Genomic DNA, 16829 nt, shown 5'->3' on the forward strand with positions numbered 1-16829 from the left:
GCCCACAAGATTATATATACACATAAGATGTGCAGAGGAGGAAATTACGTCCGTCACTAATCATCTGTCGTGGACTAGTAGGGATGGGCCAGACTACGTCCTCAAGTCGACACACAGTCGACACATACCCCTGATGAGCCCCTATTTGCTAACTAAAGGGGCGAAACGCGTAGGGTGAATCCTGGACAAAAACCAGCTTAAGTCAATATTTGATATTTACTGTGTGTCGACTTGAGGACGTAGTCTGGCCCATCCCTACTAGTCCACGAGAGATGATTAGTGACGGACGTAATTTCCTCCTCTGCACATCTTATGTGTATATATAATCTTGTGGGCTTTATCTTTGGTGTTGCACCTTACCCACTGCTATTTAGACACACTGTATGTCTTTTGAGAGTGAGTGGAGGGTCAGTATAGGACGTCAGTCGACAAGGAACGGGGGCGTTATGACCAATTAGAACGCCGACCTCCGTATGTAAGGAAGGGTGAGAGAGGAAAAGGATTTTTTCTCGCCTTTCTTTCAAAATAAGAATTTAATATAATTTTATTTTTCTATGTATGTATGTACTCTGTTTGTGGCATATATGTCCAATAAATATTATGATTTTAAGGTAAAAGGAATTTTCGGTTTTTGATGATTATACTCTACCTTTGTATCTATATTCGGTTTTTTGGTTTAGCCAATTATGTGAACAGTGACTTATATTCTTATTGAGCATTGTGTGGTCACTAGGTGAGATGCGATTTGCTATTGTAGTATTACGCTTAGACACAAGTGTGCTCAAAAAAATTGTGGTTTACGTAGGTTTATGTTTAATACCACCAAATTTACATCTTGTACTAATAACCGAGAATTTACCATTAAGTCCTTTATTAATTGCGGTGCCGCTGCGGTGGTCTACATCATCACCTGCACGAGCTGCCACGTCCAGTATGTGGGAAATACCTCCCGTACATTACGCCGTGGCATCTCAGAGCACGTCTATGATGTAAACCATACCACTACACGGAGCTCGTCTGCCGCATCTAAACATTTTTTAAATGTGCATGCCGGCAATCTGACATCGCTCAAAGTGAATGCTGCAGAAAAAGTGATCCTCCCTAAAAGGGGTGGCGATTTGACAAAATTGTTACACCGCTGCGAAGCAAAATGGATAATTTTACTTAATAGCAGAATGCCGTATGGGCTCAATGGGAAAAATGAAATTTCAAATGTATTGTAAAAAGTCTATTTTATGTGCTACCTACTCAGTCGTGTTTCTACACATGTGATGTCATTTCTTTGTGATTTTCCCCTCCCCCTTGACCTTTTTTAAAGGCTTTTCATTTGAATGGTGTTGTCTCAGACTAAGGAGGTGATCCTCCGAAACGCGTACCTGTTTGAAAATTGACACTTGTTTTTATACATATGGAATGACCTTTTAATCATTTTGCAATAAAGAAATTCGTTTTTAAAATAATCTGGAACCTGTATGCTGGAATTTCCTTTCTTCATATTCACACTTCAGTGGGTCCTGCTGATGTCCGTGCACCGGTCAGATTCTTATGGAACTCCAAATGGGTGAGCTGGTGTTTTTTTCTACAGGATGGTGAAAGTTGTCTTACCTTTATGCCTCATAGTAGACGTCTTGTTCCACAAATATTACTCTAGATCATTATATGAAAATTAGCCTACCAGGCTACTGGGTGTGGTGCTTCGGCTACTGGGTGTGGTGCTTCGGCTACTGGGAGTTGTGCTTCGGCTACTGGGCGTTGTACTTCGGCTACTGGGCATTGTGCTTCGGCTACTGGGCATTGTGCTTCGGCTACTGGGCGTTGTGCTTCGGCTACTGGGCGTTGTGCTTCGGCTACTGGGCGTTGTGCTTCGGTTACTGGGCGTTGTGCTTCGACTACTTGCCTCCCTGTAAAAAATCCCCACCTCCGTGCTCCATTATCCTTCCTGTCACCTCCTCTCAGCATCAGTCACAGCTGGCAAATCCTGCGCATGCGCAGTAGAGTGTTCTTCAGCTTGCGTTCATTCACACCCTCCTCCATGAAATCTACTGCGCATGTGCTGGTGAGTCAATTCCACTTCCGTTATCGGTGCGATGTTCCAAGTTGTCCTTCTGACATCCTGTCTGCGACCGGACAGCAGGTAGACAGACACACACACACACACATACACCTGGGTGCTTTTTCAGGCAGGAAGTCAGAAGAGACCCTGATTCAAAAGATGTGTGACATTCTGGGCTGCTTGCTTTAGTTTTGATAAAATCTGAGTTTTAGACTAGTACCATGTAGTCATCCATATTCTTAAAGGGTTATTCCCATCTCCAAAATCATATCCCAATATGTTGTAGGTGTAATAATAATATCAAATACCTCAATTTAGCACTGTAGTATAGTTCTCCTGATTAGCTATTTCACTTACCTCATGTGCAGAACATTGCAGAACCTTAGATATGCATGGTTACCACCATGAGCCCCTAACTATCACTATATGAGTAGTTGTAACCATGGTACAGGAGTCTGGACCCCTGACAACCACACATTGGTGGGTTCTTCTAAAAACAGACCATAGATGGAAAATCCTGGAATACCTCTTTAACACTAGAACTACTGAGGTAGTCATTTTGACTACTTTGCACCATGTATTTCTATATAGGTGCCACGAGTCCAGTAGTTCTAGTGTTAAGTAAATCACAAATGGTGGTCGGTTCACCAATTCTTGGTATCAGGTGGATTAGTTCACCTTTTTCTGCTAACAATACCTGTTGAATTTTAGGGACTGTTCACCAGAATTGTGCCAAAAGCACAAATTTTGGGTTTGTCTCATTTGTGCAATTATGATTTTTTATTTTATAAAAAAGAAAATGTTTTAATACATTTTATACCAGCAAAACTTAAAATACAAGAATGATGCAGAATTACAAAAACTTGTCGGCCTTCTTTCAAAAACAGCGCCACCCCTGTCTACAGGCTGTTGGTGGTACTGCAGCTCGGCACCAATCACTTCAATAGAAGGGAGACACAATGCTAGACATGGTGACGCTATTCCTGGAAGAAGTTAACAATGTTTTTCTGGTTTTTGACAAGTTCCTTTAAGGCATTCGAAAAACCGTGATTAAAACATTTTCTCAATTTTCCTACAAGATTCTCATGTGCTAAAATGATTAAATAAAATGGAACAGCTCTACAGATTAAAAACAAATGAAACCAACGCAAATACAGGTTGACATGACATTTAAAAGAGGCAAATATAAATAGCAGATAAATTGCTCTGAGTCATTGAAATCAAATTTGTAAAGCAAGAAAGATATTTTAATTATATTCAAAAAATATTCGAAACCAAAAATAATAGTTGTCGCAGCATTCATGTTCTCACAGATGGCACAAAACAAAATGACATTAATAGAAATGCACGTGATACTGCAAAAATAGCCGCAATTAAAGAAGGAAACAGTAGTCATGACTGCGTAGAAAATGTAGCATATTCATGGTGGTTGTGTAGTCTGTAAATCTAGCATTTTAGTGATATATCCCTTTTTTTTAATTTATATTCACTATGTATAAAAGAAATCTAATTTTACTACTTGGACATGGTTTAAAAGCTGGACTATTAAGTCATGTCTGATGTTTGACACATGGTCAATGTGTGGAGGTTGTAATACCTCTAGAAGGAAGCTCTGAGAGCTAAAAAGAATTACCTTGTAAAATGTAGCATACTCATTGTGGTTGTGTAGTCTGTAAATCTAGTATATTAGAAGTATATTTTTCTCTTTTTATTTTTTTATATTCCCCATGTATAAAATAAATCTTGTGTTATTACTTGGATATGGTCAAAAAGCTGGTGTTGATGGATCCTATCTGCCTTTTCTGTGTCTGGTACCTGTAGTACTATGAAACATATTAGGGCATATATGGCTATTCACTACCTACAACCCTCCACCCATGGTTGTGTCTCATATGTTATAATGGTGTCTGTTTGACACATGGTCAGTGTGGAGGTTGTTATACCTCTAGAAGAGACCTATAAGAAAAAAAGAGGATTACCTTGTAAAATGTAGCATACTCATGGTGGTTGTATAGTCTATAAATCTAGCATTTTAGCAAAACATCTTTTTCTCTTTTTAGTTTTTTTATATTCCCCAAGTATAAAAAAAATCTCATGTTACTACTTGGACATTGTCAAAAAGTTGCTGTTGATGGATCTTATCTGCCTTTTCTGTATCTGAGTCTAGTGAGTCATGTCTAATATAGAGTTTTGGTGCTAATGGGTTTGGGTTCATGTTACTGGCCCAGTAAGGGCTCTTTCTGATGTCCGTGATCTCTGTGTAAGAGGTGGCTCTGCTACCTGTAGTCCTACAAGACTTAATAGGGTGTGTATGGCTATCCAAATACCTCAACCCATGAGTGTGTCTCATATGTTATAATGGTGTCTGCTTGTTCGACACATGGTCAGTGTGTGGAGGTTGTAATACCTCTAGAAGGAACTTCTGAGAGCAAAAGAGGATTAACTTGTAAAATGTAGCATACTCATTGTGGTTGTGTACTCTGTAAATCTAGTATTTTAGAAATATATTTTTCTCTTTTTATTTTTTTAGATTCCCCATGAATAAAGTAAATCTTGTGTTACTACTTGAATATGGTGAAAAAGCTGGTGTTCATGGAGCCTATCTGCCTTTTTTGTGTCTGGTACCTGCAATACTATGAAACGTATTAGGGCATATATGGCTATTCACTACCTACAACCCTCCACCCATGGTTGTGTCTCATATGTTATAATGGTGTCTGTTTGACACATGGTCAGTGTGGAGGTTATTATACCTCTAGAAGGAACCTCTGAGAGAGAAAGAGGATTACCTTGTAAAATGTAGCATACTCATGATGGTTGTATAGTCTGTAAATCTAGCATTTTAGTAAAACATCTTTTTCTGTTTTTAGTTTTTTTTCTATTCCCCATGTATAAAAAAAATCTCATGTGACTACTTGGAGATTGTCAAAAAATTGCTGTTGATGGATCTTATCTGCCTTTTCTGTGTCTGAGTCTAGTGAGTCATGTCTAATATGGAGTTTTGGTGCTAATGGGCTTTGGGTTCATGTTACTGGCCCAGTAAGGGCTCTTTCAGATGTCTGGGATCTCGGTGTAAGATGGTGGCTGTGGCATCTATAGTACTACAAGACTTATTAGGGCATGTATGGCTATCCACATACCTCCACCCATGAGTGTGTCTCTTATGTTATAATGGTGTCAGTTTTTTTGAAACATGGTCAGTGTGGAGGCTGTTATACCTCTAGAAGGAACCTCTGAGAGAGAAAGAGGATTACTTGTAAAATGTAGCATACTCATGGTGGTTGTGTAGTCTGTAAATTTAGCATTTTAGTAATATATATTTTTCTCTTTTTAATTTTTTTTTATATTCCCCATGTATAAAATAAATCTTGTGTTATTACTTGGATATGGTCAAAAAGCTGGTGTTGATGGATCCTATCTGCCTTTTCTGTGTCTGGTACCTGTAGTACTATGAAACTTATTAGGGCATATATGGCTATTCACTACCTACAACCCTCCACCCATGGTTGTGTCTCATATGTTATAATGGTGTCTGTTTGACACATGGTCAGTGTGGAGGTTGTTATACCTCTAGAAGAGACCTATAAGAAAAAAAGAGGATTACCTTGTAAAATGTAGCATACTCATGGTGGTTGTATAGTCTATAAATCTAGCATTTTAGCAAAACATCTTTTTCTCTTTTTAGTTTTTTTATATTCCCCAAGTATAAAAAAAATCTCATGTTACTACTTGGACATTGTCAAAAAGTTGCTGTTGATGGATCTTATCTGCCTTTTCTGTATCTGAGTCTAGTGAGTCATGTCTAATATAGAGTTTTGGTGCTAATGGGTTTGGGTTCATGTTACTGGCCCAGTAAGGGCTCTTTCTGATGTCCGTGATCTCTGTGTAAGAGGTGGCTCTGCTACCTGTAGTCCTACAAGACTTAATAGGGTGTGTATGGCTATCCAAATACCTCAACCCATGAGTGTGTCTCATATGTTATAATGGTGTCTGCTTGTTTGACACATGGTCAGTGTGTTGAGGTTGTTATACCTCTAGAAGGAACTTCTGAGAGCAAAAGAGGATTAACTTGTAAAATGTAGCATACTCATTGTGGTTGTGTACTCTGTAAATCTAGTATTTTAGAAATATATTTTTCTCTTTTTATTTTTTTAGATTCCCAATGAATAAAGTAAATCTTGTGTTACTACTTGGATATGGTGAAAAAGCTGGTGTTCATGGAGCCTATCTGCCTTTTCTGTGTCTGGTACCTGTAATACTATGAAACGTATTAGGGCATATATGGCTATTCACTATCTACAACCCTCCACCCATGGTTGTGTCTCATATGTTATAATGGTGTCTGTTTGACACATGGTCAGTGTGGAGGTTATTATACCTCTAGAAGGAACCTCTGAGAGAGAAAGAGGATTACCTTGTAAAATGTAGCATACTCATGGTGGTTGTATAGTCTGTAAATCTAGCATTTTAGTAAAACATCTTTTTCTGTTTTTAGTTTTTTTTATATTCCCCATGTATAAAAAAAAATCTCATGTTACTACTTGGAGATTGTAAAAAAATTGCTGTTGATGGATCTTATCTGCCTTTTCTGTGTCTGAGTCTAGTGAGTCATGTCTAATATGGAGTTTTGGTGCTAATGGGCTTTGGGTTCATGTTACTGGCCCAGTAAGGGCTCTTTCAGATGTCTGGGATCTCGGTGTAAGATGGTGGCTGTGGTATCTATAGTACTACAAGACTTATTAGGGCATGTATGGCTATCCACATACCTCCACCCATGAGTGTGTCTCTTATGTTATAATGGTGTCAGTTTTTTTGACATATGGTCAGTGTGGAGGCTGTTATACCTCTAGAAGGAACCTCTGAGAGAGAAAGAGGATTACTTGTAAAATGTAGCATACTCATGGTGGTTGTGTAGTCTGTAAATTTAGCATTTTAGTAATATATATTTTTCTCTTTTAAATTTTTTTTATATTCCCCATGTATAAAAATAAAAATCTCATGTTACTACTTGGACATGGTCAAAAAGCTGGTGTTGATGGAGCCTATCTGCCTTTTTTGTCTCAGTCTAGTAAATCATGTCTTTTATGGAGTTTTGGAGCTACTGGGCTTTGTGATCATGTCACTGGCCCAGTAAGGGCTCTTTCAGATGTCCGTGACCTCGGATCACAATGTACAGTGTAAGATGGGGACTCTGGTACCTGTAGTACTACAAAACATAGGGTGTGTATGCTTATCCATATAACTCCACCTATGGGTATGTCTCATATGTTATAATGGTGTCTGTTTGTTTGACACATGGTCAGTGTGTGGAGGTTGCTATACCTCTAAAAGGAACCTCTGAGAGAGAAAGCAGATTACTTTATCCTGACCGGCTAAAGTATCTGTGGAGACTGCTACACCTCCACAGGGATACATCTGGGGAGAAGTAATATCCGAACCTGTGAAGGTGGATCCTCAGTGAAATGGAGTGTGATACCATGTTTATGTTCTTTGAAGCTGGACGATGGCTTGTGTTATGTTACTGGAGAGCGGTTTATGTGTTGCTGAATAAACCTACTGGACTTTTTAAGTAAGTGTTCCTGTCCTTACCTCAAGGAGCAAGCTGATTAAGTAACTCCATCACAATAGGAAGAACGTGAGTCTCCAGACCTGAGGGTGACAGTCTCATAGAGACGTGGGACTGTCCATACACTGTGATCCGAGATTGGACCGATGATGGGACAGCGCCACCTACTGTCAGACCAGTTTAAGCACTGTACTATTTTACACCCCCAGGTATAGAGTTTATCCCCCAGGGTATAGAGTGGACTGGGCCAGACTATACCTGAGTTCCACATTAGATGGGTATATTCTGGCCTGAAGGAAGTATAGTTTCGCCTAGGCTAATTTACAAAGTGCCTCACAGTTTCGCCTAGGACAGTTAATCCCCAGGGATACTGTAGCCTGGGCCAAATTATACCTGGGCTTAATCTGGGAAGGAGTTAATTTGACCTTTTGGCCTGCTACACCGGGACAGGTGAGTAACAACTGCAATACCGGACACAGCCTATGGGTAAAATGGACGCTATTCCAGGAAAGATGCTGATCATATTTTTCTATGGATGTCTGATACATTGAAAATATACAGAGAACACAACTTTTTCGGATGGACAAAATATAACATTTTATTTACTCCATCTTATATAGTTTATATTCAGCTACATATATAACTATATACTATAAATATCCTATAAAATAAAGACTGATGTGTATGGTATAAGGATTAATGATTTATCTGTGTTACTAGATGGGAGAGCACCATATATTTAGCTGCTGCACCCCTCAGGGTACGTGTACCACCAGTGGAGAACCGAGGCTCTAATTAATGTAATATTAGACACGTCAATGTTATTTTTCCTAAATCGAATTCACAGGTGTATGACAATTACAGCCCCAGCTAGACAATGCACATGTTTGAGCCACATGTCCGCTCCCTGGAACTCTTCTTCCAGACTGCCGCTTGAATTCTCATCTGCACACCCATCACATTTACTTATATCCCTTGTAAATATTATTTTTTGCAATTCTGGAATCATTGAATATCGCATAACAACATGGACAAATCAACTACTTTCCTCATTTTTCCAATTTCTTCCATTCTCCATAAGTTGTCCCATATGGGGAGCCTTGTAGATGTCATACAAAGGGTCCTCTATTCGGGTCTGTCCACCATATATGAGTTAAAATAGAGAGCCACTCTATAAGGCAGGGGTTCCCAACCTGTGGCTCGCGGGTCCATGCTGTGTGGCTCGCGGAAACTTTGGTTGTCATTATACTGGTCATGGGATCTCTGGGTTTCACTACTGTGAGGAGAAAGGGGCAGGAGTTGGATGTGGCTTGCAACTGTCGCGGGCGGAGGAGGGGACGCTGCGCTCTCCCACTGCTCGAGTCCGGCCGCTGCTGCTGCTCCTGCTCGGTGGTGGCTTGAGCGGTGGGCCGGATCCCGGGGACTCGAGCGGCGCTCCTTGCCCGTGAGTGAAAAGAAGATTTTGCTTGTGGGGGTTTTGATTATTGTCCGTGACGCCACCCACGGTCGTGGTGATATTAGTGACACCACCGCTGCTCTGGACGGGGATCCCGGGAGCAGTGACAGGGAGCAGCTTTGTTGTTATTTCTCCCCTCCGTGGGTAGGGGGTTGGTTGTCCCGGGGCCCGATGATGGGGTAGGGATCGTTGGCAGGCGGGTTACGGGGCTTGGTGAGGTGCAGGACGTGGGGGCAGCGCTGTGCCGCACGGCACAGTGGTATTCCCTCAGCCAATGATGAGGACACAGTTCTCGGTAAAACACACGGCTGGATGGACGGGTCCCACAGACGGCTGCGGTGTTGTTGTCTCCCGGCAGGTTGGTGATGACTGCCTTTCCCTGCACCTATGTACGGTAAACGGTTCCAATGGGTTCCCACCGGTAACCCGCTCCCCGGCTTGGATGTGGGCCGGAGGAGCCCCATTTGCCTGCAGGCTCTGGCCCTGAGAAACGGTTGCCTTGGCGGTGGCGGTGTCTCCCTCACTTTGGTTGGACTGTTGCCTTCTGTCGGGACTTGGTCGATGGGAAACCCAGGAGGTTCCCTTCACTAACAAATTCGGCAAATTCACGGCGACTCCTAGCCTTGCCGGGGTCCGTAAGCCCCTGCCAGATGGTGCTGGCTTCTCTTTGCGTACCGGTCCGGTACTGCCGGGCCACCGCCCGTCCTCGGTCCTTACGGTAGACTCCGATAGGCCACTCCTGCAGACGGTCACCACCGTCTGCCAACCTTGCTGTCTCGCCCGGGCCACACACCCGGACGCTGTCAGTTAGTTGCTTCACTACCACTTTTCTTCCTCTCACTTTCACCTCCAAAACTAATCTGTCTACTTTTCCCGCCTCCAGGACTGTGAACTCCTCGGTGGGCGGGGCCAACCACCTGGCCCACCCCCTGGTGTGAACATCAGCCCCTGGAGGAAGGCAACAAGGGTTTTGTGTTCTGACTTCGGTGTACCTGCTGGGAGTGTGGGGTGTGTGGATGTTGTTCTCTGTGGCCCCTGGCTTGTCCAGGGCGCCACATTCCCCCTTAGTTAAATGCAGACCATCCGCGGGCTGCCCGTCCATCACCGGTTTTATTTTCACCAACTGAAAAATAGAAAACGGTAACACATAACAATTATATTAACATCTTTCCACATCGGGAGGTACTCTTACTTTAACGTTGCGTAATGGTTACGGCTTCCGCTCTCTCCTACCCAAGCAACCTGGCCCTGATGCTGCCCCTAAGCAAACAGGCAGCACCCCTTGACCCCAGTCCAGCACAAGTTGCCCGAGCGGGTTCTGTCCTTTTCAGGGGACCCACGTCCATGGGGATCCCCTGAAACCCCCAGAGGATTGCCACCGGTTCCGGTGGTGGCTGGGCCCCAGCCTGCTCCACTGCGGGCCCTTCCTCCAATCTGCCTCTCCGGAGGCGGTAACGGTAGAAGCCACAACAACATATTTATTTACATGCCACAAGTTTGTGGTTGCCCTGCTAGTTCTCGGGCCTGTCCATAAGGAGTTCCTTATGCAAAAATGGTGAAGGGGGTCCCAACGGGGACCAGTTGCCGGCAACAACCGGTGCAAATCAGCAGCAATCAGATGACATCTCGGTTGATCCTGTACTTATCATTCTTGTAAACGGTACTCTGGTGGTCCCAACGGGGACAACTTGCAGCGGAGCTCCGCTGACTCTGGAGCGGCTACCACCGCAGGGGGTCGGCCCACTCGGGGACCGGTCGATACATCGGGTTCTCCTTCCACAGGCAGTTCAGACCAGAACCACTGACAGCCGTTAAGAACGGTGGCGGGGGCAGCGTGGTCGGAACCCCCTCCTCCATCAGCGACATTCTCTCTGGGCCTCCGGCTGCGGTACCGGCCCCCGGCTCCCATGCAATCAGGGCTGGTTCTGGGGTTTGGGTGGACTGGTCGCGACGCGGCACGGCCGCAGCGGCCCCTTGCTCACGGGCCCCCACTACGGCAACCATCCTGCGCATCTCCGCCTTTCAGTCCAGCAGCTGCTGCAGACTCTGCGCCCTCACCTTCAAGCAGAACCGGCCCAGCTCCCGCTCCAGCCACGCAGCGGTCCTGGCAGGGAGCTCACCCGGGCCGCAGTCTTCAAAGGCTACTCCTCCTCGGTTCCCCCAGAGCTTGGACGCTCCGGTAGCGGGCACTCCCGCGCTCCAATTCGAGGACGCCGCCATTCTTCCATCCGCGCCCCCCTTAGTCTTTTTCCGGCCCCTCCTCTACAGGGGCGGGGTTTTGGCCTTCGCGCCTCTACTACTCGAAGAGACGCTCGAGCGGGAACTCTTCGCGCCCAAGATGGCGGCTTCGCAAATTTTTTGGCCGGACACCTCCGGTGGTCACACAAGGCGCACTTCCACCAGTCGGTAGAACGGTAGGATCCTGTTCGTGACGCCAAGTTGTCGCGGGTGGAGGAGGGGACGCTGCGCTCTCCCACTGCTCGGGTCCGGCCGCTGCTGCTGCTGCGGCTGCCGCTGCTGCTCGGTGGTGGCTCGAGCGGTGGGCCGGATCCCGGGGACTTGAGCGGCGCTCCTCGCCCGTGAGTGAAAAGAAGATTTTGCTTGTGGGGGTTTTGATTATTGTCCGTGACGCCACCCACGATTGTGGTGATATTAGTGACACCACCGCTGCTCTGGACGGGGATCCCGGGAGCGGTGACAGGGAGCAGCTTTGTTGTTATTTCTCCCCTCCGTGGGTAGGGGGTTGGTTGTCCCGGGGCCCGGTGATGGGGTAGGGATGGATGGCAGGCGGGTTACGGGGCTTGGTGAAGTACAGGTTCGCGGGGGCAGCGCTGTGCCGCACGGCACGGTGGTACTCACTCGCCAATGATGAGGACACAGTTCTCGGTAAAACACACGGCTGGATGGACGGGTCCCACAGACGGCTGCGGTGTTGTTGTCTCCCGGCAGGTTGGTGATGACTGCCTTTCCCTGCACCTATGTACTGTAAACGGTTCCAATGGGTTCCCACCGGTAACCCGCTCCCCGGCTTGGATGTGGGCCAGAGGAGCCCCTTTTGCCCGCAGGCTCTGGCCCTGAGAAACGGTTGCCTTGGCGGTGGCGGTGTCTCCCTCACTTTGGTTGGACTGTTGCCTTCTGTCGGGACTTGGTCGTTGGGAAACCCAGGAGGTTCCCTTCACTAATGAATTCGGCAAATTCACGGCGACTCCTAGCCTTGCCGGGGTCCGTAAGCCCCTGCCAGATGGTACTGGCTTCTCTTTGCGTACCGGTCCGGTACCGCCGGGCCACCGCCCGTCCACGGTCCTTACGGTAGACTCCGATAGGCCACTCCTGCTGACGGTCACCACCGTCTGCCAACCTTGCTGTCTCGCCCGGGCCACACACCCGGACGCTGTCTGTTAGTTGCTCCACTACCACTTTTCTTCCTCTCACTTTCACCTCCAAAACTAATATGTCTACTTTTCCCGCCTCCAGGACTGTGAACTCCTCAGTGGGCGGGGCCAACCGCCTGGCCCACCCCCTGGTGTGAACATCAGCCCCTGGAGGAAGGCAACAAGGGTTTTGTGTTCTGACTTCGGTGTACCTGCTGGGAGTGTGGGGTGTGTGGATGTTGTTCTCTGTGGCCCCTGGCTTGTCCAGGGCGCCACACAACCCTCTCACTTTGGCTGTCATTATACCAGTAATGGGTGCTCTGGGTATCTACTGTGAGGAGTGGGATCTGAATGTGGCTCACGACCTACTCTCAGAGCTTAATGTGCCTTGCGGGACCATGATGTGTGTCTTGCGGAAGCTTTGGCTGTCATTATACCAGTAATGGAGGCTCTTGGTGTCTACTGTGAGGAGTGGGAGCTGGATGTGGCTCATGACCCTCTCTCAGAGCTGAAGGGGGCTTGTGGGCCCATGATGTGTGGCTCGCAGAAGCTTTGCCTGTCATTATAGCAGTAATGGGGGCTCTGGGTGTCTACTGTAAGGAGCGGGAGCTGGATGTGGCTCATGACCCTATCTCAGAGCTGAGTGTGGCTCACAGGCCCATGATGTGTGGCTCGTGGAAGCTTTGGCTGTCATGATACCAGTGATGGAGGCTCTAGGTGTCTAATGTGAAGAGCGGGAGCTGGATGTTGCTCACAACCCTCTCTCAGAGCTGAGTGTGGCTCTGAAGCTCAGAAAGATTGGGGGATCACAGCTATAAGGGATGTAAGTAATAAACTCAGCACTTCTGTTAATTGAACTAATGCAAATATTTAATTGTGCAATGTATCGGTCTCACAAAACACAGAATCAAATCATAGACCCCAGAGCATAATAAATGTCATACGTAAAAAGAAAATCCTGATAGTCACTCATCGCTCACCTTTCCGGTCCCTCCGCTCTTCAACGTCACCTGTCCGGTACTCAGCACATTTTCTGATTCCCACCGCTTGTGCTGAAATCTCTTTGACTTCTCATACTGAGCTGGGACTTATGGATCTGAAGAGGTCCATGAGGGTTCTGCTCAAGTGCGCGATATATCACAATGTCACTACATGTGCAGAATTGCCCAATTTAAGTGTGAGCGCCGGTGATCAGAAGATGCAAAGAAGACATGGTGATGATGAGGAGTGGAGAACTCTAATGTGAGTATGAGTATTTTAAAAAAAAAAACAAAAAAAACTTATAATGGCCCTTTAAGCGGGCTTTACATGCTGCGACATCGCTAGCATCGGCTAGCGATGTCGAGCACGATAGTAACCGCCCCCGTCGTACGTGCGATATTGTGTGATCGCTGCCGTAGTGAATATTATCGCTACGGCAGCGTCACACACACAAACCTGTGCAGCGACGTCGCTATGACCGCCGAACAATACCTCCCTCAAGGGGGAGGTGCGTTCGGCGTCATAGCGACGTCACTGCGGCGTCACTAAGCGGCCAGCCAATAGAAGCGGAGGGGCGGAGATGAGCTGGACGTAATATCCCGCCCACCTCCTTCCTTCCGCATTGCCGGTGGACGGAGGTAAGGAGATGTTCGTCGCTCCTGTGGTGTCACACATAGCGATGTGTGCTGCCACAGGAATGACGAACAACATTGCTAATAAGCAATTAACAATTTTTTGATTCAGGACGACCTCTCCGTGGCGAACGATTTTGGCCACTTTTGCGATCAACTAAGGTCGCTCGTACGTGTCACATGCTGCGATGTTGTTAACGTCTCCGGATGTGCGTCACAAACACCGTGACGCCGACGATAATACGTTAACGATATCGTAGCGTGTATAGAGTCAGAATTCACACAGAAGCAAATTAGTAAAATTCCAGATTTTGGCACATGGCAATTTTTGTAAAACTAGTGTAGACTTCAATTTCTTTCAAGCTTCTTTGCTCATCTCTATATGTGTTCACAGTAGACAAAGTTATGTAAGGCCTGATACCGCGAGCATGTGATGTCCATCTGGAAACTGGAAGTCTAACTGTGAAAGCTGAAGGAAGAGATGGGGCAAATGCCGTGTCGCCATAAGCAACTAATCCAATCCAAGTATTAAAATAGTGATTTTTATTCGTCAACGCGTTTCTGCAAATACTTTCGCCTTCTTCAGGACGAAAACTCACCTCGCTGAATGGCCATTGTGCTATTAGGCGTTAGCTATGAAAACATGTCTGTTTGAATAAAGCCATATTTACTGTATACATAGTAAAGAAAGGAAAGAGTAGACATAGGATTGGACAAAGAAGGAGGATGAGGAACCTGGAGCTAGATTGTTATCGAATGATAAGTTATCAAAGCCGACTAAGGCTCACTTTACACGCTGCAATATCATTACTGATATCGCTAGCGTGCGTGCCCGCCCCCATCGGTTGTGCGACACGGGCAAATCGCTGCCTTTGGTGCACAACATCGCTAGGAACAGTCATACTACTTACCTGCCTAGCGACGTCACTGTGACCGGCGAACCGCCTGCTTTCTAAGGGGGAGGTTCGTGCGGCGTCACAGCAACATCACTAAGCGGGCCGCCAATCAAAGCCAAAGCTTTTTGGGGTAGAGCATTCCAGAGGATTGGTGCAGCTCGGGAGAAGTCTTGAGCGGGCTTTACACACTGTGATATCACTAGCGAGATCGCAAGCGGTTGTACAACACGGGCAAATCGCTGCCCGTCGTGCACAACCTCGCTGACACCTGTCATACGCACTTTCCTGCCCTGCGACGTCGCTCTGGCCGGCGACCCGCCTCCTTCCTAAGTAGGCGGGTCGTGCGGCGTCACAGCGACATCACACGGCAGGCGGCCAATAGAAGCAGAGGGGCGGAGATGAGCGGGACGAACATCCCGCCCACCTCCTTCCTTCCTCATGGCTGGCGGGACGCAGGTAAGGAGATGTTCCTCGCTCCTGCGGTGTCACACATAGCGACAAACAACATAGTTACTGCAGCAGCAACGATAATTGGGAATAGGGGGTGATGTCACCAATGAGCGATTTTGAACGTTTTTGCGACGATTCAAAATCACTCATAGGTGTCACACACAACGACATCGCTAAAGCGGCCGGATGTGCGTCACAAATTCCGTGACCCCAACGACATCGTTTTAGCGATATCGTAGCGTGTAAAGCGGCCTTAAGGCAAAAGACAAAAGAAGCAATGCAAATGTCGCGGGCGGAGGAGGGGACGCCACGCTCTCCCACTGCTCGGGTCCCACTGCTCGGGTCCGGCTGCGGCGGCTGCTGCGGCCTGCTGCTGCTCGGTGGCTCGAGCGATGGGCCGGATCCCGGGGACTCTAGCGGCGCTCCTCGCCCGTGAGTGAAAGGGGTTTGGTTGTGGGGATTGTTTATTGTCCGTGACGCCACCCACGGTTGTGGTGATTGAGTGTACACCACCGCTGCTCTGGCTGGGGAACCCGGGAGTGATGGTGTGGAGCAGCCAGTTGTTGTTTTGCCCCTCCGTGGGTAGGGGTTGGTGATCCCGGGGCCCAGTGATGGAATTGGATGGTGGACAGGCGGGTATGGGGCCTGTGGAGGTGCAGGGGCGCAGGGGCAGCGCTGTGCCGCACGGCACGGAGGTACTCACTCAGCCAGTAAACACGACACAGTTCTCGGTAAACAAACGGCTGGTTGGACGGGTCCCTCGGACGGTTACGGCGCTGATTTCCCCTGCAGTTGACGGTGACGGTCTCTTCCCTGCACCTATGTGTAGTTGTTTGGTAGCGATGGGTTCCCACCGGTAACCCGCTCCCCAGCTTGGATATGAGCCGGAGGAGCTCCACTCTTGCCCGCAGGCGCTGGCCCTGGGAAACTGGTGCCTTGGAGGTGGCGGTGTCTCCCCTTAACGGTCGGACTGTTGCCTTCAATCGGGACTTGGTTGTTGGGAGACAGTCGTCCCTTCACTGACGGATTTGGCAAATTATGGCGACTCCTAGCCTTGCCGGGATCCGAAAGGCCCCTGCCCTGGTGCTGACTGTTCTTTGTATACCGCTCCGGTACCGCCGGGTCACCACCCGTCCACGGTCCTTTCGGCAACCTCCGAGCAGCCTCTCCTGCAGACGGTCACCGCCGTCTGCCAACCTTGCTGTCTCAGTCCGGGGCACACACCCGGACTAACTTCAGGCTTCTTGCTGTCACTTTTCTGTCACTTTCAACTCTCCTCTTACTCTCCCTGTTTACTCCTTCACCTCCTAAACTGAACTGCCTGGTTTTCCCGCCTCCAGAGCTGTGAACTCCTCGGTGGGTGGAGCCAACCGCCTGGCCCACCCCCCTGGTGTGGACACCAGCCCCTGGAGGAAGGCAACAAG

This window comes from Anomaloglossus baeobatrachus, chromosome 7 (assembly GCF_048569485.1).
Source record: "Anomaloglossus baeobatrachus isolate aAnoBae1 chromosome 7, aAnoBae1.hap1, whole genome shotgun sequence".
NCBI classification, from domain to species: domain Eukaryota; kingdom Metazoa; phylum Chordata; class Amphibia; order Anura; family Aromobatidae; genus Anomaloglossus; species Anomaloglossus baeobatrachus.